General features: G+C 37.6%; 1 protein-coding gene and 1 non-coding gene across 3 annotated transcripts in view; one reads left to right on the forward strand and one right to left on the reverse strand.

The window, feature by feature from the left end:
• The window catches only part of BCAR3 (BCAR3 adaptor protein, NSP family member), a 98721-nt gene that overhangs the window by 71584 nt on the left and 2904 nt on the right, over positions 1 to 24233 (reverse strand). Inside the window, exon 2 of one of the 2 annotated variants that reach the window (XM_053950631.1) lies at positions 14256 to 14359. The gene's annotated coding sequence lies outside the window, so the exon portion shown is untranslated. Of the gene's footprint in view, positions 1 to 14186; positions 14360 to 24233 lie in introns of both variants that reach the window. The other variant, XM_053950630.1, reaches the window with a different exon arrangement.
• TRNAR-UCU (transfer RNA arginine (anticodon UCU)) lies at positions 24094 to 24179 on the forward strand. Its single transcript is given in 2 exon segments — positions 24094 to 24130; positions 24144 to 24179. It is a non-coding gene; the product is annotated as a tRNA-Arg (tRNA).

Raw genomic sequence — 24233 nt, forward strand, 5'->3', positions numbered from 1 at the left:
TAAATGAGCAATAATGGGAGATTCCTAGCACAGCTCTCTGGTCTACTGAGCTGAACTTTTGCTTTCAGAGTGCTTTCCTGCATTCTTTCTCACAGTTGTAGTCATGCATATTGGGGCACACGTGATGCAAATGCACAGAGAAAGGAGCTTTATAAGTAGCTTTGAGATCCAGTGGTTCACACTACAGTGCTTTTCTAGACTGATAAGTCATTGGTTCTTTCCTCTATCACAGTATCTCAGAACCATTAAAAGATGCTGCTGCTGACATTGCCTTGTTACACTGCAAACACAAGGTAAGTTAATATGTAATGTCAGGTTCTGAATGCAGCTATAGTTTTGTCAAAATAGCATCACTAATTTTTAAAAAGTGTGTATGACAAAGGTACCACGATTGAGTAACTCCAAATCACAGTGTGATTATAGTAAGTATTCCAGGCACAGTAATTCATGCTTCTTTTTCAATGTCCCTTTGGATTCAGGCAGTAATATGACAAGGCCAAGCCACATATCATGGTATAATCCTGTCCCCAGCAAAATTACTCATGTGAGTCAGCAGAGCCAGCAATTTCATCTCATCTGGAAAGTAATTTCCCTTATTGTGCCTTTTCTGTTTCAGCAAAATTGACTTGGATTGTACTTCCAAATTAAAACTAGCCTCCTGCTGTGACAAAATAATTTATTAGTATTAATTGATTTATTGGACACTTGCCCAAGTAAGTTTACTTAAGGTTTTTAATCACTTGAATTTGGCATGCTTTCCTAACTTGAATGAAAGGCCCATCAGTTTTGTTTCCAGATAGATTGTGATGTACTTCCACTTCAGATATACTTTTATCTTTTCCTGCCATTAATGAAATCAACAAACCCTCAACATTACAGCCTCTTAAATCTGACCTTTCCATGCAACATCATGCATACCTCAGGTCCTATGTTGTGGCACTGAGTAATAACACTGACCAAAGGTCTGTCCCCTTTGCTGATCACAACTATTTGTGCTTAACTAAGCAATTCATTCAGGAATGTTGTATTGTAATGCATGTTCAAGTGGCAGGAAATTTCTGTCATTTATGTGCCAATTTCTGAATGCTGGAGAATGAAAAATTTTTAAAAAATTAAAAATTGGAAGTGGTCATGAAGCTTGTGATGTCACATCTCAGAGATCTTACCACCATAATACAAAAAAACTACCTCTTTTTTTGCAGACCAGGTCATAATTCTATTTCTCCTCTCTCTTCTTTAAAAAATTTGCCAAGTGCAAGACTGTTGTAAGTAGTACAGTTAATTTTCAAAAATACACAGATTTACAATTTAATATCTTTATCAAAAGACAACTGTTTTGTAAAAGGAATACTAAAGGCAGAATGGGAAAGCCATAAGGTATCAGTCAATGACCTCAAAGCTTGCTTCATCTCCACAGAAGTCTTAAAATTTTTGGTGAGAAAAGTAATCTTCTTCTCTGAGATTTGTTTCTACAGTAATGGTAATTTGCCATAATTTCCATGACACTTGTTCTAGCCTACTGCCTTAAATAAATTTTGCAGTTAAGAATTGGACAAGGTTCTCCTAACCTAATAAAGCTATGAGCTTGTAATGCACTTACTAAAGTCTGTTATAAAGCCAAGTCCATCTTTTCTGCTAACAAAAAGGGAAGGGTACCTGCAAGCTGGGGCAAGAGACAAAAGCAGCAGAAATACCTGAAAAGCAATCCACCAGCAGAATCAAAGTGTCAGACACTGATCAAACAAATGTTGGTGCTATGCACTGGTCACTCCAGAGAAAGCATTTATTGGGCCAAAGACTGTGGCTAAAAGGAGTTGGAAACTAGGACCAAAAATTCCTTCCTCTCTGTATTCACAGGAACAGAGCTTGGTACATTGCACATAAACTGGATGACATCACATGTAAATGATCTCCATTCTTTTTTTCAGGTAGGAACAATATGCAAAACCTTGATGTTTTGGTTAACTCTGCATGAAAAGCAATAATAGGGGACAAGTACTCATTGTGTAATAATTAGTACAATCAGATTCCAACTCCAGACTTGTATGAAAAGACATCTTATAAGGGAAGAACTACCTAAGTAAGAAAGTTTCATAGATGGGAATGTGAACTATGTAGAATCCTTGTCCACAGAGCATCAAGGGTGAAGAGGGAAAAAGAAAGCATAAGAACATAATGTAAAAAAAGGTTTATGTTCTTACAGTGATGATGGGGTGACAAAATGAAGCAAAGAAATAAAATGATCAAAGTAGTACCTCTGATAAACCCTGCTATAACATGTATAAAATACACAAGAAAATCACGAAAAAAAGATCACGAAAAGAGAGACTTGACCTGGTAGAGAAAATTACCCAGAAAAAGGGGCTGTTATTTCAAGGAAACTCAGGTGTCTTTTTTCCTTCACTGTACATGCACAAAAAAGCTTGTGCTGCCTTAAAGCAAGCAATGGCAAGGAGCTGCTTATACACCAAAAGTGAAAATTTGAGACATTAAGCATCCAGTCAAATCCTGCTACAGGTTATGGACGCCTGTGCCATCCAAAACAGTGTCTGCATGCAAACATAAACCCTTAAATGTATCCTGGACTGCAAAATAAAGCAACTGAGGCACAGACTTCCTTACTTTGGACAACTGTGTTCTGGGAGCAACTACAGTAAAAAGATTGGTAATCTTTTTTTCTTTCTCTAGAGCAATCTGAAAGTCTTTTAAGCATGCCAAGTTGATGTATTCTTAAACAGTCCCTTTGTCTCTTAATGAAAGGACAGGCTTGATTAAGGTCTCTATCTCTTTATCCCATGGGAGTCTATGCAGAAGCTGTATTACTGAAAAGTGACCAAAACACACATTTTACTAGAATCATATTTCATGATTTGTTGAGAAGAGATAAGTACAGGAAAACAGCAATAAAACAAAGCAAAACTGTGTACCACCAAATATACCACTGTCTTGCAATACTTCATTTGCAAACAGAGCAAAACAAGCACTTAAATTCAAGCAGTGGCTCTATTACATTGCATTTAAAATACAAATGAAAGAATGTCCCAGCAAAACTTCTAAACCACCACATTTTAAAGTCATAATCAGTATTTGCAATGTAATTTTTAAACAAACAAACAAAAAAGGATATTTTAAAAATCCTAAGACTGTGTACATATAAGATTTAACTTTTATTCTTCTTTCCTCTGTTTTTGGAATTTCTTGGCATTTCATCTCAAGCTTTTCCCCTAACTGTGACTATTAAAACATAATTTAAAATTCTCAAAGTTCTATGGAAAACTTGAAGTTTAAAATGAATTGTAATCTTTCAGAAATACATTTAATTTTTGCCATAATGTAAATGACAAACGTAAGTTTGCTTGTAGGATACCATAAGCTGCAAGCTTCTTTTCATATTCATATTGCCACCAATTAGCAGTTTGTGTACTACAAGCTAGGTAGACATAGGTGAACTTTATAGATTGTTTATAGTTACACTGTGAACTATCACATTTTCATCAAATGAGTTAAATTAAAGCACAAGTCTGATAATCTTATAGGGTAAGGATATGATGACAACTCCTCCTAGTGGAAGCACATCTGACACAATAAAACTCAGAAAAATACAGATTTCCTAGGTATCATGCTAGGTTTTTGCTGGTACTAGCTAGCTCTGCACTTTTTCTACCCTTTACTGAATTAAACTAGTCTCATCCAACTTTTCAGTACTATAGAAAAACATCTTTGGGCTTTTAAGGAAGGTGAAAATCATTTCACTTTAAAGCTTGCTGTTACATGGTTTCTACACATAGCTGAGAATCAGGTTTCAAATGAATCTAAAGCCATCTTTTAATGTAGGACTATGTGTCACCACCATCTCTGAAAACTGTGGGTGAGACTGATGTGATGTAAAGTAACTTACGTTTATCGTGAACAACGAAGCTCTGCTGATTTACTGCTGCTGGGAGTGCAGCTCGCCGTGGCTCCTTTTTGTTTCCTCTTTCACTCATACTTTGTTTCGACTGTGCCAGGAATGATTTCCATGTGAATGAATTCCCTGCACTTATCTGAATAGACTACTCTGTTCACCCAATTCCATCTCCAAGGCTCAGACTGTCACAGACATTACACATGCTGTTCAGCCTGGACCTAGACAAGTGGTTTCACCAGAATAGCTCAGAGCAGACAGAGCTATTAAGAATATGCAGTATCAAGCAATATGCTGAACAGCTATCAGTACTCTAACTCATTTATTTTAGTCCTGATTTACTTCATGTTTCCTTGCTCAAATGGTTTTAAGTCCAAAATATTTTTGGTGAAATTTTGAGAAATTGTTGTGAAGGATGTAAGGATATTGGATTATTTGAAAAGAAACTATTAGCATAAATATTGTTGGCAGTCTAGGCACTGAAGGGATACTTCTAACGTGGATTTTTTTGTCAATCCAACATTTAGCAAATCTGTTGCAGACTACAGAGGAACAAATACAAAACATTACTCAACTTGTATATGCTGTTCTGGCCAATGTTTGTGTAAAGATAAATAGTCTACAAAGTACCAATCAGGAGTTAAATACATACTGACTCAGCAACTACACAGCAGATTTTCATACCAGACATCTCACAAAAAATGCCACAGACATCAAGCTACTTTATGTCAGACTTCAAATCAGGTGGTTTTAGTTGGTGGGATGTCAATATTATCATCAGTAGCTTACAAGAAACAACTAAGACAGTGGTTCATCATTCTTTATGTACTACTTATGGAAGGCATAGACTAACCACCCTTCATTTATTTTCCTTACATATAGGAGTGTAACTTTCTCCATTGAATAAGACTGTGTGGCTTAATATTCTTAATTATTAAGCCGAAGTTCTAAAACAGAAGCAGCAGTTTTTCACACAATCTTATTCAATGGGAAACATGATGTCACTCATGTCCTGGGTAGCAAAAAGAGAAATGAGTTTAAAAGATGGTCTGTGCAGATAAAACAACAAATAAAAAGCTATTTAAAACAAAGACAGACACAACCAAGATCTCTGAAATTTTTTACAGGATTAATTACTAACAGCTGTGGTGACATGCTGGGGTAGTAAATATACCTGTATACCTATGTTCTTACAACACTCCTATAAGCAAAAGTTTGTCCTAGGAAGAGCCTTTTGGTCCAATTAATGCAAATGTTCTTGCATTGCACATGGAATGCAGATGTGGCACAAAGCTGCTCCACTAATACAACTTAGTTCAAACAATTTTGAAAGTATCACTTTGCTCTTGCAGATTTTAACAACACTTGACCCAGTGTATGAGTGTATGGGCAGTTCCCTAAGTTTATCTCTACAGCCAGATTAGTCATTGTACATTCTCCTGCCATAAGTCTAAAAATGAATCTACTGTGTATGCTTTTTGATTCCCAGAAATGGCAAATGTTTGTGCTTAATGCAGGTGATATGACAGCAATCAAGTGATCAAGTATTAATGAACCCAGTACATCACCAGAACAGACTAGTAGAAATCTCCAAATACATTCAGTACAAGCAACTTAGCAGATCTTTTGAAGGCTAGAGCCAATTGTAGCAGTATTTATGTGATCAGACTCAAATGAATAAATAGAATTATGATAATCAAACACACAGAAAATGTTGGGCACTACTGTCCAGTAAATCTTTCCTCTTTCTGTGTGTCTGTGTGGTCTTTTGTAGCTAGATGGGAATTCATCCTACCTGCACAAGCAGTGTGTTAGTTCAGTGCTGAAATTGAGCCAGTATTCACTGTTAAAAAGACTCCACAGCTGCTTCTCAGCTTGAACAGCCAGAGCCTATAAAGCACCCGACAGTAACAGACTGTAAATACATATGCCATATAATCAGAAATCTGATTAAAGCTAGCATGCTAAGCTCTCTGTGCAGAGAGGGATGAAGAAGAAAGGAGTTTACCCAGAAGTTCCTCACCTCCACTGCACCAACTCTACCATTTGTGTGGTCAGATGCTAAGCTGGATACATGAAATGGTCCTATTACACAAAATTGTGCCCCTGCACAGTGTGTGTTTTTTAAAAAATGTGTAGATCCAGGACCACGGCCTGTCTCAAGTTCTGTAACTACTAGTTACCGCAATGGGTTTCTGAAATGTTTTATCATTTAATACATTCCTGTTCAGCTCTTCCATCCTTCAGAATAGGAAGGAAATAGTAGGACTGTCATATTTTTAATAAGGCTGCTCAGAGACACAGAACTTTTGAAAAAGCTCAGCGATTTTTTTATTTTTAATTTTTAAAAAAATAATTCTTTTTATTTGCCTTCTTCTGTTTGAAACTTTATGGTTAACTTAGGTCTGTCTTTCAAGAAATTCTGCAAATTTGTGTTCTACAAATAATACAGGGTTTTTTTTAAAAGGCTGAGCTATTCACATGACTAATTAACTCTAGGATTTGAGTGTTGTCTAATCTACCAAAATTGATTTGTGATAAGAATCAAACTGGCAGCAGAAATAACAAAAAAATACATCGCAGGTGTGTTTGCTAAATCATGACCAACAGACAAATGTGCTCTCAAGTTGTGCTTCATTCTGCACCCACATGGCAGTGTTTGCAGTGTAAGAAAAGGAAGGACTATGGTGGCACTTCTCACATACCCCAGTGCTACATCAATCTTCTTGACTTAAGGAACTGGCAAATGTAGTTTGAGTGAGCCAAGCTGATTTTGCATTGAAATTAATTAGAACAAAAAGTTTAGTTTAACTCAGCTTGGTTTCTCCTTTACTGCAAGAGTTTAGTAGTCCTGAGCCTTTTTACTCTGCAACCTGCCTTTGCTCTTGTGTATATATATATATTACTGCTTGGCTGCTCTAAACTCCTGAACTATGTAGTTAACAACAGGATTTGTCTTCTCCTTCCTACCCTTTGCCTCTCACTCCTCCTCATTAGTCTGGTACTCCAAGCCACAAAGTCATGCCTGGTACATTTTCCTATCTATTTATGCACTCATTTTTGCTGACTTTTGTTTTACAGCAAAGTGATAAGAACTGTTTAGGGGTTAGGAGCAGAACATAACATGCTAGTCGCTACCTCCAGATTAAAAAAAGCTGCATGATATACAATTAAAAAACAACAACAACAACTTTGAAATTAAAAATAATTTAGTCTTAAATTCTACACCCTCAGAAAGTAAAACCACTTGCTGATTTGTTTCTTTTTAATCAACCCATAATTAAAAAGGAAAAGTAGTGTATTTCCTGAAGATGATCAAGAACCAGAGAATCATTTGGTTGGAAAATACCTTTAAGATAATCAAGATCAAATAAGCAGGTTTATTAAAATAAACTATTGTGTTCAATAAGAATGATTCTGTAAGGCACTGGACACAAAGCTGGAAAAAGAACGTTTTAATATAAATTTTAACTTCAGATTGATGTTTTCTAAATGGAATGACCTTGTATACATGGCAGTTAGGGCTGGAATTCACAATACTACGTAACTTGCACTGAGACAACTAGCAATAAAAAAATGGCTGAGTATCACTAAAATTTGGGCTAAAAATCATAACACATAGGAAGCTGCTTTATGGAGAGCTAAACCATAAAGAGCAAGATGGGTCATAACCTCATTAACTTTTTTAGTAAGTCAATCTATCTGTAAGTCAGACAGATCCTTTACTTACAAGTGATTGCATATGCAAAGAGCAATAACTTGGTTTGTAGCACACCTTTGGACCCAAACAGCTAACAAGTTTAAATGTTAAAACACTTGGGTTCCAGTTGGAGAAAATACTAGTAGCAAGTCAGGAATTTCTTTGAATCATCTGAACTTACACACAAAAATGCTACTAGTCATATTTTTGCAAATTCAGGGCAAGTCTCATAAACAAAGAGACTTCCTTTCCCTTTGAAGATATGGTATAAGCAGTGCCAGGAGTACTAGAGACAGATAAAAAGCACCACAGGTAGATAAAACAAAATGCTGAGCCAGTCTTAACTTGCAATGCCAATTCAAATTTGTTCAGAGTATTTTTGATTAATTTTGTGGTAGCAAGCTTAATTCCTTACCAAATCTGTCTACATAACAGTTTTATTGGTATTTCTGCAGATAGCACAAAGGATTTTCAGTCCCTTCCTGTTTCCCTGCTACTCTGTGATGTGTGTTACTGCATTCAAGGCATGAAGCATCCTTAAATGGAGGCGGGATTCTATTGATTTCTCAGTCATCACCACTGAGCTTTCCTTACCTGCTTCTGTTCTGCAGAGTTCCACATGACAAGCTCCCACTGACACTGTGCTGTACATTGACCCTCTTCCTCAGAAGCTCTCCAGCCTCACCTCACCATATTCTCTAACAGTTTGCTCCAAGAACAGCACGAGTGCAGAGACAGGATGATCCATACTGGTGCAGTGCAGGACACCTTCCAGTAGAACTTTGGTTCTCAAGTGTAACTTAGAGGATCTCAGCTGAGGTTCAGAGGAAAGGTGATTGCTTCAGCCAAGCCCTTAATTTGCAGCAATATCTGAACACCTGGTCAGGGACACAGGTATAGCTTAGTTTGAGTTAAAATCCTAATGCATTGCAGCTGAAGCACTAGGCTCCTGTAATATTACTTTGCCTTTGGTTGGGTTGGCTGTAATCCTGCAATTACCAGATAAACTCATCACAAATTTTATAGTGTATCATGTGCAACCTGAAAGGAGAGCCTCAGTGCTTTAAAGCATTGGAGTTTAACTTATTAAATATTTCCTCTGCCATCTGCCTGAAGCTTTATGTATTCACATTAGAAGAGCAAAAGACAAAGATGGCTTAGTTACAACTCTCTGCAGTAGTAACAGCAGCTCTGCCTTGATGTATTTCCCTTCATTTAATACCCCACCTATTTCAAAGATATTCTTAGTGTTTACAATACAGAACTAAATCTGCATGCAAAAATAACACAGACTTGTCTTATACCTCAGCAGCTGTATTCCACAAAATGGAACTAAACCAGAAGCAGCTCCTCTCCTGTCCTGGAGGGCTTGCTCAATAGCAGGCTTCCCAAGTGAGCCTGCATTAGGCTTGCTGCAGGAAGAGAGTCTGATCTCTGCTGGAACAGGAGGGTAAGCAAGTTTCAATTTGCTGTCTCTTTGGATTTGACAGCATTGTACTGTAAAACCTGCACTTTATTAGCACAAGTACCTATGTTAATTTTACAAGTCACACTGATAAATCTAGAAATTTGATGAAGTGCACCAATCTGTAACACAGTAGTCATTGTACTAAAGTGTATAGTTGAGAGAACTATGTTAAAGTCTCTCAAGTACTCCAAGCTACAATATAAAGAAATATTTCCATACAATACTTACCATTATATGGAAATGTTCTGCTCTCAGTTCTAATGCCATGGCTGGGCACGGGTGTACAGAACTTGCACACAGAAAACAGTGGAACACCTGTCAAGAGCACTGCACTTATTGATGGTCCCCAAACTTCATGAGCAAAGTAATGTGATTAGTTTCCTAGACCATTTTTGCTAATTTTGATATTTCCAAATTTTATTGCAGTTTTTTTAAAGTTATTCTCTTTCTTGGTATAACTAAACAACTCTATTCTATCCTGTTCCTCAAGCTATCTTGTCCTTTAACTTTTCCTCTTACAGTTTCATGGACTCCACTTCTAGAGAATCCTTCTACTAGTATTTTCAAAAAGTAGGAAATAAACTTGGTATTAATAAGAAAGACACAGACAGATAAATATGAGATGCAGTAAAGAGGAAGAAAAGCAGTAGCTAAAACTGGACAGATGAAAAGACATGAAGAAAATTTTAAGCTGAAATAAATAGGGAGAGTAAAGAGAATAGAGAACAGGAATCTAACCTAGAACAAAATAAATAGCTGAAAGCCTGCAGTAAAACATGATTAGAGAAAAAGCTGACATGTGAGAATGACTAAAATTTTCCTTGTTTGTTTTTTTTTCCCTTACTGTTACATGAGCAATAGTGCAGTTTCACTCGTGGAAGAGTCTGTAAACATGTTAATAGCTCTAGAAGTAGATCAAGAGTTGTCTAGATAATAGGTTTCTATTTTCTAAGTACGTAATTTTTTTCCCCATTAATAAAAAAAAATTCCATACTTGAATTGCATCAGTTGGTATGTTGTCTTCTGACTGAATTCCTGTAAAGTGATGCCATCCTCAAGGCATTTTTTCTTAATAGCTTTATTTTGGCAAGTCTTAAGGGAAAATTAACAGCAGAGGTATGCAATTTGAAAAAAACTGTTAATATTCTGAGAAGTTGTGATGTAGGGTAAGAAAAAAACACTAATATTGGGGAATTATAATGAAAAAAAAATCCCAATTTACCTTATAGTAAGTAATAATTTCCTTAATTTGGATATCAAGACAGACATATTTAATAACAGTATTTTTCTTCTTAAATGGTATTTGCCTGCATACAAAGTGAGTTTTTGTTTGGTTTTTTTTTTTTTTTTTTGTAAAAACAAAACTAACAACAAACTCTCCATGCCCCAGTAAACCCAAGCAAAACAATCCACAGTGCTTTTCAGTTCACTACAGCTTTTATGTCAGTGTTATGACAAGGTATCAGCTGGCCCTAATTTCAACTGTTTGAGACAAGGACAGCACAAAAAGAGACAAGCTAAACTGAAAAATAGAAAGTGTATGGAGGAAGTGAAATACAATTACTCAAAATAGAGGTATTTTTTCTCATTCTAAGATATAACATGTTCATGATGAAGACCTTCAAAAGCACAAGCATACAATATCCTGTAAATCTTAGTTACTCTTCAAAACCATCATTAGGCTCTATAGCTGAGAAAATAGTTATGCAGCAGGGAACTGCTACAGCAAGCTTAATGATGGGGGGATTAGAGTTGAAAGTGAGAGCACTAGACATTCTTTTCTAGCAAAATAGTTCAAATCCCAAGTGAGACAGTAGGATAAATGAGCCAGAGGGCCTCCATTCATTCTCCAGCAAACGACACATCACAAAAGATCCATACATTATGCCAGGAAAATACTCAGCAAGAATGAGAAGCCTTGGAAACAGAAATTCTTGACTTAGAGTCTGGTTGAAGGTCACTGCTCTAATACTGCACAGTTCACATATTTGCATTTGATATATTGAGATGTAAAGGAATTTCTGAGTTGTTTATGTTCTTTTAATTCTGCAAATGATCCAAAGATTGAGACAAATATTAATCTTTACAACTTCATAGGTTGGTGGAAGGGGACTAAAAGAAATGCTTCACATTATTGAAGGAGCTACTAAAACTATACAAATTGTTTTGTAATTTCTGTGTAAAGGAAAACAGTCAGATTTTAAGTTTTCAGTTTTCATACCAGAGCTTCACTATAAATTAATAAGCCTACATCCAATTTGTTTTTCAAGATCCTGTTTAATGGTTTCAGAAAATTCCTGTTAGCTAATTAAATATGATGAACTGATGTTTACTGATTGCTAGCCCCCTGCTTGACTTGAAAACAAACCTATGCTACATTGATTTTTTTATTATTCCATGATGCTTAAATCAAATGAGATTAGACACAGTTAAGAAAGCAGCACTAATCTGAAGACACTATTCCATCAAATAAAGTGACAGGCCTTTCATTAAAAATATACAGAAAAGACTCCAACAGTGACTAGATTATTTTCCTTTTTTCCACAAACCCTTTTATATTACAAAAAGAGTACTTAGCCTGGCATCTAATTATAATTCAAATCATAGAATCCATTGCAAAGGATTACACAATCCATGCACAGTTTGTAAGTGCCATTTACTGCAGGAACCAATAATGCACTGAGATGTGGAACTTCAGTGCAACAAATCAGATACATGAGTGTCCAAACACTGGCACTGATGATTGCAATCAGCTGCTGGGACACATAGAAAAAGTTATGGGCATTAAATTAATGGCTGTTTTCAAGAAGTTTAGATTTGCAGTTTACTGTTTGAACTCATTTTATTACTGCATGTGGCCAAAGAGGAAGACACAAATAAGAATTTGCTCTTTTAAGTATTTGCTCTTTTACAAATACTTGACTGAATGCACATGCACACAGCAGACACTAATGTGATCCACCATTACAATGATTGTAAACTGCTGAGTGATTTTCCTGGACTCCAATTGGACAAATACTGTCTGACAGTATTCTTTAGCCAGATACATGTATCTTTCTCTAGCTGGTTGATGAACTACACCCAGCTCTAGAAATAACAGTGTGGTGATTCAGCAGTAGGGACTGTAAGGTATAGCATGCTTCATCTTTTGAAAGCAAAACCCACCTAAAAATATGTAATTCAGAATATCTTATATTTTTGCCATCCAAGCAACAAAGGCACGACATCTCATTTCTTGAAATCAAATTTCTAAGCTCATGAAGCACACGTGCCTCTAAAGTTCTTGCACTTTGGTTCTTCTTGTGTTGCAGCACACTGGCAGCAAGACTGAGAAAATGAGCTTGAAGTGTAGGAAACACATGGATCCTTAAAGCTTCAGCCCAGACAAAAACATCACCTAAGTAAGGGGATGGTTAAATTAATTGTACCATGAGGCTCTTGCTCATGAATGCATTTCGAAGTTCTTACTATCTTCCTCCTTTGCTGATAGCATGGCACATAGAAATAGAAACCAGTCTCTGACCCCTGCACATACAACTAAAGCCAGCACAAGCAAGACAAGAATATGACATAAATTACATAAATTGCTGTTTTAGCTAAGTTTATTTGCATACTGAAAAAAATCTTTCTTTGATGGTGCCAGCTGCTGGTGAGAAGAATATGTTTGGTGTCATTATAAGAACACCTAGAAAGAAAGGTATTCTGATATTACAGTATCACAGAGGTGAATATGCAAACAAGAAAAGGCTGGGAGAGATCAAAACAACCATGTTTAGAAAAAGTATATTATGTATATAGCACTAATTTACCAGCATTTCGGCACCTCTTGTGTTGACAGGCGCTCAGAGTTAAAATTCTGAGAAAAAAATCCACTCTAACTGTGAAGACACTCCTCAAGTACATAAAAAATCTTACTATTCTAAAGCACAAAATTGTAAAGCACAAAATCTTTTAAAACCAAGAAATATGCCAAGGCACTAGAAGCCAATCCATATAATTCAATAGCAAGAAGCTTCTGTCTAAATATCTACAAAACCCTTATGGTTTTGATAGTTTGGGGGAAGAGGTACTTCTTAAATATCTCTTTAAATCATATATCCTTAAAGGTTCTCTTTAAACCTTTAATCCCTTAAAGGTTTTCAGTTATGTATTATCCTAAAATTAATTTTTTATTTAGGTAATATTAAAATGAAACTCTCCTTTTACTAGGTATCATCCCTCACAAAGAAGTTGGTGCTTGTGCCATGACTGCAACATTTTTCCAAGAGCTGAAACAAGTACAGTCATGTGCACTGAGCTCTGAGCAGCGCTCTGTGAAGGAGGAGAGCAGACATTACCCTGCTGGGTGTTACAGCTGCTCTTTTCCCCAGCCTTTCCTGCCATCCTCCACCAGTATTAGATCACAGACATTTACATGCAAACTTGTCTATGTAGCACGTCTCAAATTTTTTCAATCCCTGTGATTGCATCTTTTTATTTGATAGTTAAGCTGACAAAAACCTATCAATTACAAAGTAAAAATGTTTCTAATATATCCCTGTATTTTCCCTCAGGATTCTCCCTTATTTTTTCAAAGTCAACTGAAAAGATATGTGAAAATCAGATTAATTAATTAATTAATCAAATAATTTAGATTGATAAATTCACCAAAAAAAAAAAAAAGCCACTTCATAACTCTGAAAAGATCAAATTGGCCTGAAGATAATGCAACATGAGAAGAAAGTTTCCTTGTATTACTTAACTTGAAAATAATTGACACATACAATTTTTATAAAAAATACAAACCATCTAAAATATTATAAACATTTATCTCCCAAAGTATGACAACATTACAAAAAATATTTTAATCTAACTCTCTTTGGATTAGACAATACCCCTCATTATTATATATTCACAGTTACTTTAATTCAGAATTTTAAAAATCACTACTAGCATACTGAGCAATAGCTGTCACAATTAAGATCCAAAATTAAAATCTTTCCAGATTTTAAACCCACAAAAAGTTGACTTGGAAACATCTGCTAACACACATAATTATTTGTTACTAAGCATCAAGCATTGATTCTAACAGTGAGATTGTACAGTTTAATAAATAGACATACAACAGTTCTTACCATAGCAGGAGGCTATCATGGTCTACTGTGTGCTCTTAAAATGCAAAAGCTTCTTGACAAAAGACACACCTTGAGAAGTTCTGTGCCCAATCAGCAGTCAGACCTGCCCAGGAGACAGCAGCTGATGAATCACAATGACGATAACTGAGCAGTGAGGTTGGATTTTTTTCCCCCTAAATCAAAGAGAAGTTGAATACTGTGTTGAGTAAACATTTTCACACTTTAATTATTATTTTTACTTTTCTACTAGGTGAAAAATGTGCCATCTATTTGCCAATGAACCATTATGAAATACAGAAGTTCCTACTTTCAGCTGAGAGTTTTGCAGGCTACTTCTTAAAAAATATTTCTTATTAAAACATTATTGTAAAAAAGTTTATTTGTAAACTGGAAGAAAGAAGACAATCCAAACATCACCACGCCACCCTGCCCCCAACAAAACTAATTAATTAATGTCAATGTAAAACTATGCACAAGCTCAAAAATACCCTCCATCAGTCTAGATTTCAACAAACTAATAGGGAGAGGTAAACTTATCTATTCTGGGCATCACTATATTTTATAATGTATTAGTAGTAGTAGTATTGATGATGATGATGATGATGATGATGATGATGATGATGATATGGAAGTTACTGAAAAGTTGCAGTTAGGATCATTCCCCACCCACCCAGGCTGTATATCTGCCCTGAAAACATTGGTGCTCTCAAAGCCTAGGTGTGTAAGTGCACCACGGCGTGGCTCTTTATCCAAGGGCTGTGTGCTGATGCTGCCGGAACGAGGGATCAGCGATGGCCACAGGAGCTCAGGCCGGTGCTGTGCTGAGGCAGACCTGGCAGTCGGGCTCTGCTGTGTGACATCTCCCGTGGCTGCAGGACACAGGCAGCTGCGGGAGAGGAGCCCACAGGTGGCTCTCACTTCACACCACTCATTACACTGACTGTGTGTCCTTGTCCTCATGCAAAAGTGTAACAAACAGTCCTTAAGTGAGCTGACTTTCTGTTTGACAGTAGTCATGAGAAATAGAATTGTTTTAAGAAAATCCTGTAAGAGCTCAAAAAACCAAAGTGTCAGATGCCCTTTCCCTGGACATGATGTGCCCAGTGTGCTGAGCTCTGATTTGGGACCTGTTCAATCTACACAATTCAGCATCTGGAAGGAAATAAAACTACCTACACTATCCTTTTCCTTTACAGTGTTAGCCACAACAAATGGTATTTTAAGCAATACTTTACTTTATAGTATGTTCTTCCTTACTGGGACCTTAACAAACCCATATCTCATTATGCAAATCAACAGGTCACTAATTTGCTTTTAGATATAACGCAAAAGAAGAGAGGTATCACATCAGAAGTGTTAAAATTCATGAGCTGAAAACTAATTATTATTAGTTTTAATAATAATATAATTATTATTAAGTATTCTGCCATTTATGTAAGTTTATTAAAATTAAACTGTATATGGCTTGCACTTGTATATTCCCAAGTCAGATGTATGTCACACAAGCTTTGCCAACAGAGAGACAACAAAACAATCTGAATTTCTGATTCTATGAAGAAGGAAAGTAATACACCAAGAGAACTGATTTCATCATGTTCTGCCATGTTTTTGCTCCACACTCACTCTAAACCCATTCTGCACTGCAGAAGTGAAGACCCTGAAAAAACAACCTCTACCCAAAACCAACCCCTTAACAAAGTTTTATTATCACTATCAACACTACTCTCATTCTCCATAATCCAGGTCTTTATATTTCTCCTTTGCCCCTTCTTTTTTTCACTTACACTCTCAGATTTTCTAAGGGTTCAAAAGTAACTTCTCTACCAGATTCCATTATTCCATTTTAACCCAGTGTTAAAGTTACTTGTCCAGCCTGCCCAGAGATACAATTTCTCACACTTTCACCAAATGCTATTTCACTCTTTCTCATTCTTATTGGTAACATAAAACACAGAACTATCTCTAGTAGATAACTGCTGTCAAACAAGATGCAAATCTTTCAGTCAAAAAGCACAAGGCCTCTATGTAACAAATACCAATTACATAGCAATTAATACCAAATACAAAAAGTGTCTATTTCCCTTCCAAACTACCTGTGAATAAGATTAGTCCTTCAAGGTAAATTAAGAAGCTGTATTCCCCTTTTTAGACACCCAAAGGAATATCTTGTCATCGCAGCACTAACAAAAGCAAGTGATAATTTTGTAGCAAGTTTATAGTGAAAAGGCCACTTGTATTGAAACCTGATTGAAATGTCCCTGACCCTCTGTCTGGGTGTAAATGTCTCCCCTAATCTCTGTAATTTTGGATGAGAACTGTGATGGTGTTTCTTTTGGCTCTTTCATACTATTTTCCTAGATTCTAAACCCTAGTGATTGCAAACTCAGATATTTACAAAATGAACTACAGTCATATATTGTAATAACAACAACAAACAACAACAACAATACATTATCTCCATGGAGGGTGTGGCAAAAAATAAGGGGTCTCGTTAGCAGTGATTCCTATGATTTCCAAACATAGACTGTGGAAGCTGCTTGTTTCACTTCACTGCAGGAATGACTGGTACCTATTACTAATTTGAATAAAGCAAGATACACCTCTATAAAAGTATATCACGATTCTGAATGCAGGAAATTAATTTTGTGTTAAGTCAATGCTTACTGCCTGCCAGCAGTTTGGAAATGAAAGTAAACCCCCTACAAGAACAAAGGACATTCTTTTACTTCAATGCTAGAATTGAAGAAAATTCACTGCTGATTTAGAGTGGCAGAGCTAACGCTGCACATTCATCACAAAGAAGCCTTTTGTCTGCTCTGTCTGCACAGAAGACTCTTTGATCTGCAGCTTTTTGTTTCTTCATACTGTAACTTCTGCTGGGTGATAAGTTGCATTAACTTCAATGACTGGTTTTATGAGACAAAAATTGGAAGGAGAATATGGAGCAAAGACTATGCAAGGATTAGCTATAAAAATCACTTGCTAGTTCAATGTGCTTCCACTATGGCTGTTAAAAGATGGAAAAAGTTGTACTGCGAGATGACAAAAGTGCAGAGTTCTCTGAGCTCTCTGTTCTGCTTTTGGCCTTAGTGCAAGATTGCAACATGGCATTCACTTACACAATATCTAAATGACTTCCAAAACAAATTTACTGCACATTTTTTTTTACATTTGTCAGTCTTGAAGCACTGACCAAACTAATATTAGCATACCAGTATAAGATGCAGCTGCCTATTCATGTAGTCATTTTAACAAAGATTTTCAAGAACAAATTTTAATGTACTTGGTGTAGGAACTGACTTTGCTGTTTTCACTTTCCTTTCATACATCTGTTATCTTCAACACATAGCAAATTAAGTCTTCCAACTGTAATACAAATTAGCCAGACTTTAACTTGGCCAGTGCGATGGTTAATCTGGGTCAAATAATGAGCACAGTCTAGTGCAACTAGCAATAAATTTGGCAGTTTGACACTTCTGAAAATAGTCTAACTGCATTACACAATCACACTCATTATCCAATTTTATGGATGGAAAATAAGAAAAGAAGATTGTAGTAGAACTCCAGATAGTTAAGTCAGAGCTGAGCTGGCTCTGCTAGGGACTGGCAGACATATTTGACCAAGTCACTTAACCATGAGTCAGTCTACCTACAACTGGAATTCTGCAATTGATCTTCTTTTATAAAACCATTTGATACCGTCAAATTGAATTTTGAAAGGTTACCAATTACTAAGAAAGTAATAAGTAAAGTATACATCTATTTCTAATAACATCTTAGTTTTCCAACTGTGCACAAACTTCAAATTCCTTCTGCTTTTTCCCATCCTCTGAGCATTTACATACTGGCACTTAGTATAGGCCCTTTGCTCTGCTGCTTTCACAGAGGAAGATTGAGATCCTCCCCTATTTTAAGGACACCTCTTCACTGACCCTGCACTATCATTTCTATTTAGATTACAATAACCCTTCCTCAGGATGTCTTCTTTGCTATCCCAGCCTCTTCTGTTCACTGAAAGGAGCTTGGGCCCGTGTAACCTTCACCCTCAGCCCCACAGCTTCACTGTCCCTCCTGATATGTCCTTGATGCCCACGCAGACTCAGAAAGGAGCAAAAGTCTAAGGACCAGACAAGCCCTGAAAGTCCTGGCACTCAGCAAACATCCCAAAACATTACATCAGCATAGCAGATGAATGTTTCCAGTCCCTACAGATGGGAATCTCCAGTGCCTATCAGCTGTCTTTTACTCTTCTTGTAGATGTTTGGCTGAGGTTCAGCTGGCTCCGATGCCTCCCCCAATGGTCCTTGTTCATCCTCATCTTTTCCCAGGGCACCACATTTGTTCTGTGATAGCACTTCTGCAGGCAGAGAAGGAGCTTTCTCTTCTTTTGCCAAAACTAACAATGCTCTCCATCTCATTTCTGTTGATCTCTCCTTTTTTCCCGATGGTACATAGCCTGCTGACCTCCTGTCACAGCTCCTTTTCCTCAGTTAGCTCCTTAGCTCCTGTGCATCTCTGATCTACACTATAGTAGCAAGTATATCAGAAAAAAGCCCTGAGGTCTTCTCTTACTATAAAAATAATTTCAGATTTCTACCTGTGTACAAGAGAATGCTCATTTTCATAAGAAGTCACTCTGATCTTTCTGTAATTAGTGAAATTGGAAGAGATTTGTTTCCCTTTTGGTAGATAGCATGCAGGGGTACAAGAGGCCTAAGACAGCAGTGATGTCCTTCTAGTGACATCTTTTTGTTCAAAGGAGACAGAGAATCCACAGGTAACTCCTTTATAGCAGAGGTGCTTGATGATCTTCCTTGTCCACTGTGTGAGTGAACCAAGAGTTGCTGAGCATCTTCTCTACACAACTGTGCCCGTGCAGAGTCTGGTGCTCAGTCACTCTTCCTTCACACTTGGAATAAAAGAATTGGAGTGAGAAAGGGGAATAATGGACTCAAACAGTTAAAAGGCTATGGATACTGATGGAAGAGTTCTCAATTCCATAGAAATATTATGGAGCTAAAATCCTGCAGCTGGATATCACCCTACAAGAAAATGCGAATGGCTTGCCTTGCCATGCTTCAGGGCCAAGACAAACCCAGCGTTAGAATTTGGGAATTCTGCCATCCAGTCCATTACTTCATATTGCACAATGACCTTAGCTACAAAAATCAAATTCATAAATTCTGATCCAGTTACATTAAGTGAATATTCAAGTAGATAAAACAGATTTACAATCAAACCTTTAAAATACAATCCACATTTACTGTTTTGAAAATCCAGAGAGCGATAATTCTGCTGAAAATTTCCAGTATGATAAAATCAACATACATTTAAACAGATTTAGTAAAAACTTGTTGGGGTCAGGAGAAGAGCGTATTTATAATTCAGGGGTAGATTTGCAGCCTGTGCAATATTTATAATTACAACAGTGACAAAAGGACACAATTTTAAATAGAATTGTTTCTGTGATTACATCAGTCAGTATTAGATGGAATACTGAGTCAGTCACTCAGATTCATAACTGGGTGAAAAGCAAAATGTAATCAAGAATGAAAGCTTTTCATCTATTTGGAACATGCTTGGCAAGATCCTTCCAGAAATGGCACTGATGTCCCTCATCAAAGAGACAAGAGTCTGCAGCCATTTCTTTTTCTATCCCTAATCAGAAAAGGTATCATTAATACAGAGTAAAAGGTTGTTTCCCTCTGAAAGGCTTGGATTTATTAACCAAGGACATCTTCAAAAGAAAGGCTGGCAAAAATTACCCATTTTCTTGGTTAACATGAGCATCATGCCAACTCAGTCTATTACAAAAAGCAAAGCACTCCAGGCCAAATTATGTTCTTACTAACATCTGTATAGCCTTGGAAAAACTCCCCCATTTGGTTTTGTTAGCTCGCATTCAGAAGGACTCAAATGACAGCAGAAGTTAACCCAGTGTTCTGGCTTACAAACCATTGCTGCACGGAACCAGATGACTGCACTGCACCACTGCTTAAACACCACACGTGGTTCCCAGAGCATATGGGTGAGGATAGAAAACAAACATTGCATCTAATCAGTGTGGGAGAAGGTAAGGGGGTTTTAATTGCTTTAGGTTCATTACCTTTTAATTGTACATTCAATTTTTTTTTAACCTGCATACTTGATGATGAGCAAAATTAATATATTAATAATCTCAAAGTACTGTACCTTAGCCCATATACTAGAGAAACACTCCTACTCCTCTCAAGCATTTTGGAAGCCCTGAGCCCAGATCTGTATCCTTGCTGTTGGGTTTCTAATGAAAAAATATGCTGTAATGCAGAAGCAGCACAAATCAGTGTCTCAAGATAATTTGGACAATATGACTGCTTCATTCTTATAAAACAAAGAATCAAGTAACTGAGCTGAGAAAGCAACTGAGTAAGCAGGGGACAGGAGAATTCTGTCACCCAGGAGTGTTCAGTAACCCTGCTCAAAGGAGAAAGGAAACTTGGTGAAAAGAAACTGAGTCATCTGTGTAGGTTCTGTTACCTTTTGCCATTCACTTTTGAGAGATGTGAAGTGACAAGCAAAATACATCATAATAAAGAATTCCCAGAGGAAGTTTAATCTCAATTTTTAAAAATTACCTTGCAGATGCCTGGCTTGCACAGCACCACATGGAATAAGAAAGCATCTGCTGTCCATATTTTACAGAAAGGAAAATGCATCAGGCTGCCCACAGTAGCACAGTAGCTCCACAGCTGGGATAAAACTCCAGGTGTTTAGGATTAAATCACTAGGCCACAGATAGACTTGTTCTCCTGAACTGCATAAGAGGAGCTGAGTTACAGTGTCACCTGCAAAGCTGCAAAGGAACAACTCAACTGTAAATATTCCGTGGCTCAGTGTTAATTAAAAAAAAAAAACAAACCAAGCCCCAATGGTTACACCTACATTTCAAAATGTAAGACAAGAATAAAATTTTGCACTGTCAACTTTGATAATTATTAACTCAAGGGTGTAGTCTTTAAGACTGCTTTGGCTCTTAAGTAAACTTATAAACATTATTTTTAAGAAAAACAAAAAAGGGGGCTTTTTAAGAATAGAATTTTATAATATAGTGAAAGACATCACTTTGGATATTTTTGAAGGGTGTTTGACACAAATCTTATGCATTTCTGAAAAAAAAAAAAAAAAAGGATAAAAAACCAGATCAAATTAACAAGAGAAAACATTGAAATAGTCTTGAAACAGTCTCCCATCTCTCTGTAAGTTAGATGTACTCCACTTTTGGCCAGAGGCACTAGCTGGGACTTCTCCAGAAGTCTTGTTGCAGTGCTCCAAGAGATGCCATATGACTGCTCAGGTTTGGCACTATAAGGGAGCACTCCTGAAGTAAATGGCTTTGCAGCACCTGATCTGTTAATAGAACTACACAGAATTCACATTATAATCCCCTGTAAAGATGATTTGGCATAACTCATCATGTGTGCCCAACTTCTCAAGGGCATTGCTCTTGGGAATTTCTCCTGTCTACCCAAAAATATTCAAGAGGACAGAACATGCATTAGTCCAACAACAACCATAAATAAGAGAATTGGAAGAGGTTCTTAACAACTTCCTGCTGGCAGTCTGACAAACAAATTCTCCAGTATTACAGTAAATTAACAGAAGTTAATGTTGAAACCCATGTTGTAAAAAGTCTCTCAAAGATCACTTCAATTTCATAAATCATGTATAGATTAATTTTAATCAATAGAAAACTGCTATATTATGATGATATTTTTTGCCTTTGTCGATGCATTTCCTGTCATGTGTCAAGGTATTCCAACCTCAGTTTCTCCTCCCTTTAAAAATTAGCAAAATGGCACATCATTGAGCTCAGCAAAATTTCTGAGTGCCAATAACTAAACCCAGCACAACTCTATTTCGAGTAACTTCTGCTCCTTGATAAAGAACATGAAGAGAAGCTGAGATGAAAGCCAGCGTGCAATAGAAGTGGACTTCAGACGGTCCCAGAAGAGGGAAAGTCCAAAGGACTGATCTGGGTACACACGCCAGCAAAGGTTAATCAGATCGGCTGTTTTTGCCAGGACCACATTCGGGAAGTTCATGACCCGTGAGCTGCTCTGTTTCTCATGCAGTAGCTCCATCTGCTGCCCAAACGCAAAGGTGGGCTTTGCACCGGGACTACATTCACAGAATAAAAAAGCAAAACTACTTGGATATATAAAAAAGCAAAGCTACTTGAAAATTTTGAAACATTTCTGGAAAAATTCCAAACGTTTCCCTAGTCAGTCTTCCCACATGAACGGAACCAGCCTTTACCTACCTTTATAAACCAACTATCCGCAACGAAAATATGAGAGTCTCAGAACCAGTTTTGTGACAAAAAAGAATGCCTCTTCACTATCTGCAGCCACTTAGTGCCATGCTGTCCAAAGGTGCCATGCTACCAGATCACACTGGTGAGGCACCAACACTCACTGCATCCCACAATGAATATGCCCAAGTGTCCACAAACTACAAGATGTTTACAGTGATTCTTAGTTACTTATAGGAGGTTTATTTGAATAGTACAAACATAAATTTGAGCTTATTCTGAAGATCAACTCAGTTCTTAAAAACAAGACTTCTGTTTCTTTTCTGCAGTACAGGGCTTTGAGGAGTCAAATTTTCCAGATTTGCATTCCTTTAGCAGGAGCACTATGAAGAGCTCTGTCCATAACAGAACAATTGTGGCAAGACCCAGAGATTGCAAATTCAACCAGACCTACTCTGAATCTTGTACAGCTTAGTGATTCTTGGTTTGTTTACAAATGTTCTGGCTGAACAACAGTCTGTTAGCTTGGGGGTTGTACCTACAGTTTGGTATTTGCTGTAACTGCCCAAGCCTTCCAGCAGCCGCCTTTTCTGGGCAGTATTGGAGGAGCTAGTCAGTCATCGGGCAGCTCAAGAGCTCTGGCTTAGTGCTGGCCGCAGGTGCAGCAGCCGGCTGCCTGGGAATCACAGGACACACTGGCAGAGTGCCTGAGTCACCTCGGTTATTCATTACACTCCGCATCTCAGCCCTGGATGCAATTCCTCGGGGATTGTGGATCCGAGTCAGTTTACTTTATATCCGTGTGATTAGCTTCCTTGTCCCTCAGATTTTAGGGCATGCTAAAATTTTTACATGTTTTTCTCCACTCTTATGTTTACCTGTACTTTTAAATTATGATAAAGTGCAGCACGAGATTGTCAGAAAGTTTTGCTGCACAGGCCCCACTGCCCGGAGCCCTCCCGGGGCGGTGCCGGCAGCCCCGCGGCCCTCCCCGAGCAGCAGGCCACAGGCTGCACTTGCAGCACGCTGGAGGGCACGGTTAAAGAAAGAATACCTCATACTCCTGTCTCTTGGGGTATTCATTTTAACAATGCCTACTCATTATTTAAAAAATAGTATCCCGGACTTGTTTGAGGCTATAATTACAGCTTTTATGGGAAAATCGTCTCTTTCTGAATCCATGGGGGAGGGCAGCACCACTGAGCATTTCCAGACGTCTGGAGGAGGGAGTTCTTCAATACAAGGCCAGTTATGGATTATAATTATATCCCTCGACCATAATGATCAATACTGGAAACGCCAGAGTGGGATGACAACAAATATTTTATACCGATCACTGATGAAGTCGGTCTACCGTAAGAAATGAGGACACAGCCTGGTGGTGAGCGCTGCACAGGAAGCCGTGGGCCCAACCCGAGCCGCGGGCAGCGCTCAGGCAGCACGCAGGGGCTGCCGCGAGACTCGTTTGTGCAGCACCGTCTACGACTAACCCTGTTCATGATGGTTAAGAAAAATAAAATTGAAAAACAAAAAGAAGAAAAAAACCCGAAACACTCGGGGCTAAGGCGTGACCGCGCGCGCAGGCTCTATGGACGGCGTGCGAAGATTCCAACAGGTGGCTCCGTGGCGCAATGGATAGCGCATTGGACTTCTAGAGGGTTGAAGGGATTCAAAGGTTCCGGGTTCGAGTCCCGGCGGAGTCGTGTCTTCTCTTTTTCTTTATTTAAATAACTTTCCCCCGCCCCCTACGCCTTTTG

The sequence above is a fragment of the Vidua chalybeata genome, chromosome 9, assembly GCF_026979565.1.
Source record: "Vidua chalybeata isolate OUT-0048 chromosome 9, bVidCha1 merged haplotype, whole genome shotgun sequence".
Classification (NCBI taxonomy): Eukaryota; Metazoa; Chordata; class Aves; order Passeriformes; family Viduidae; genus Vidua; species Vidua chalybeata.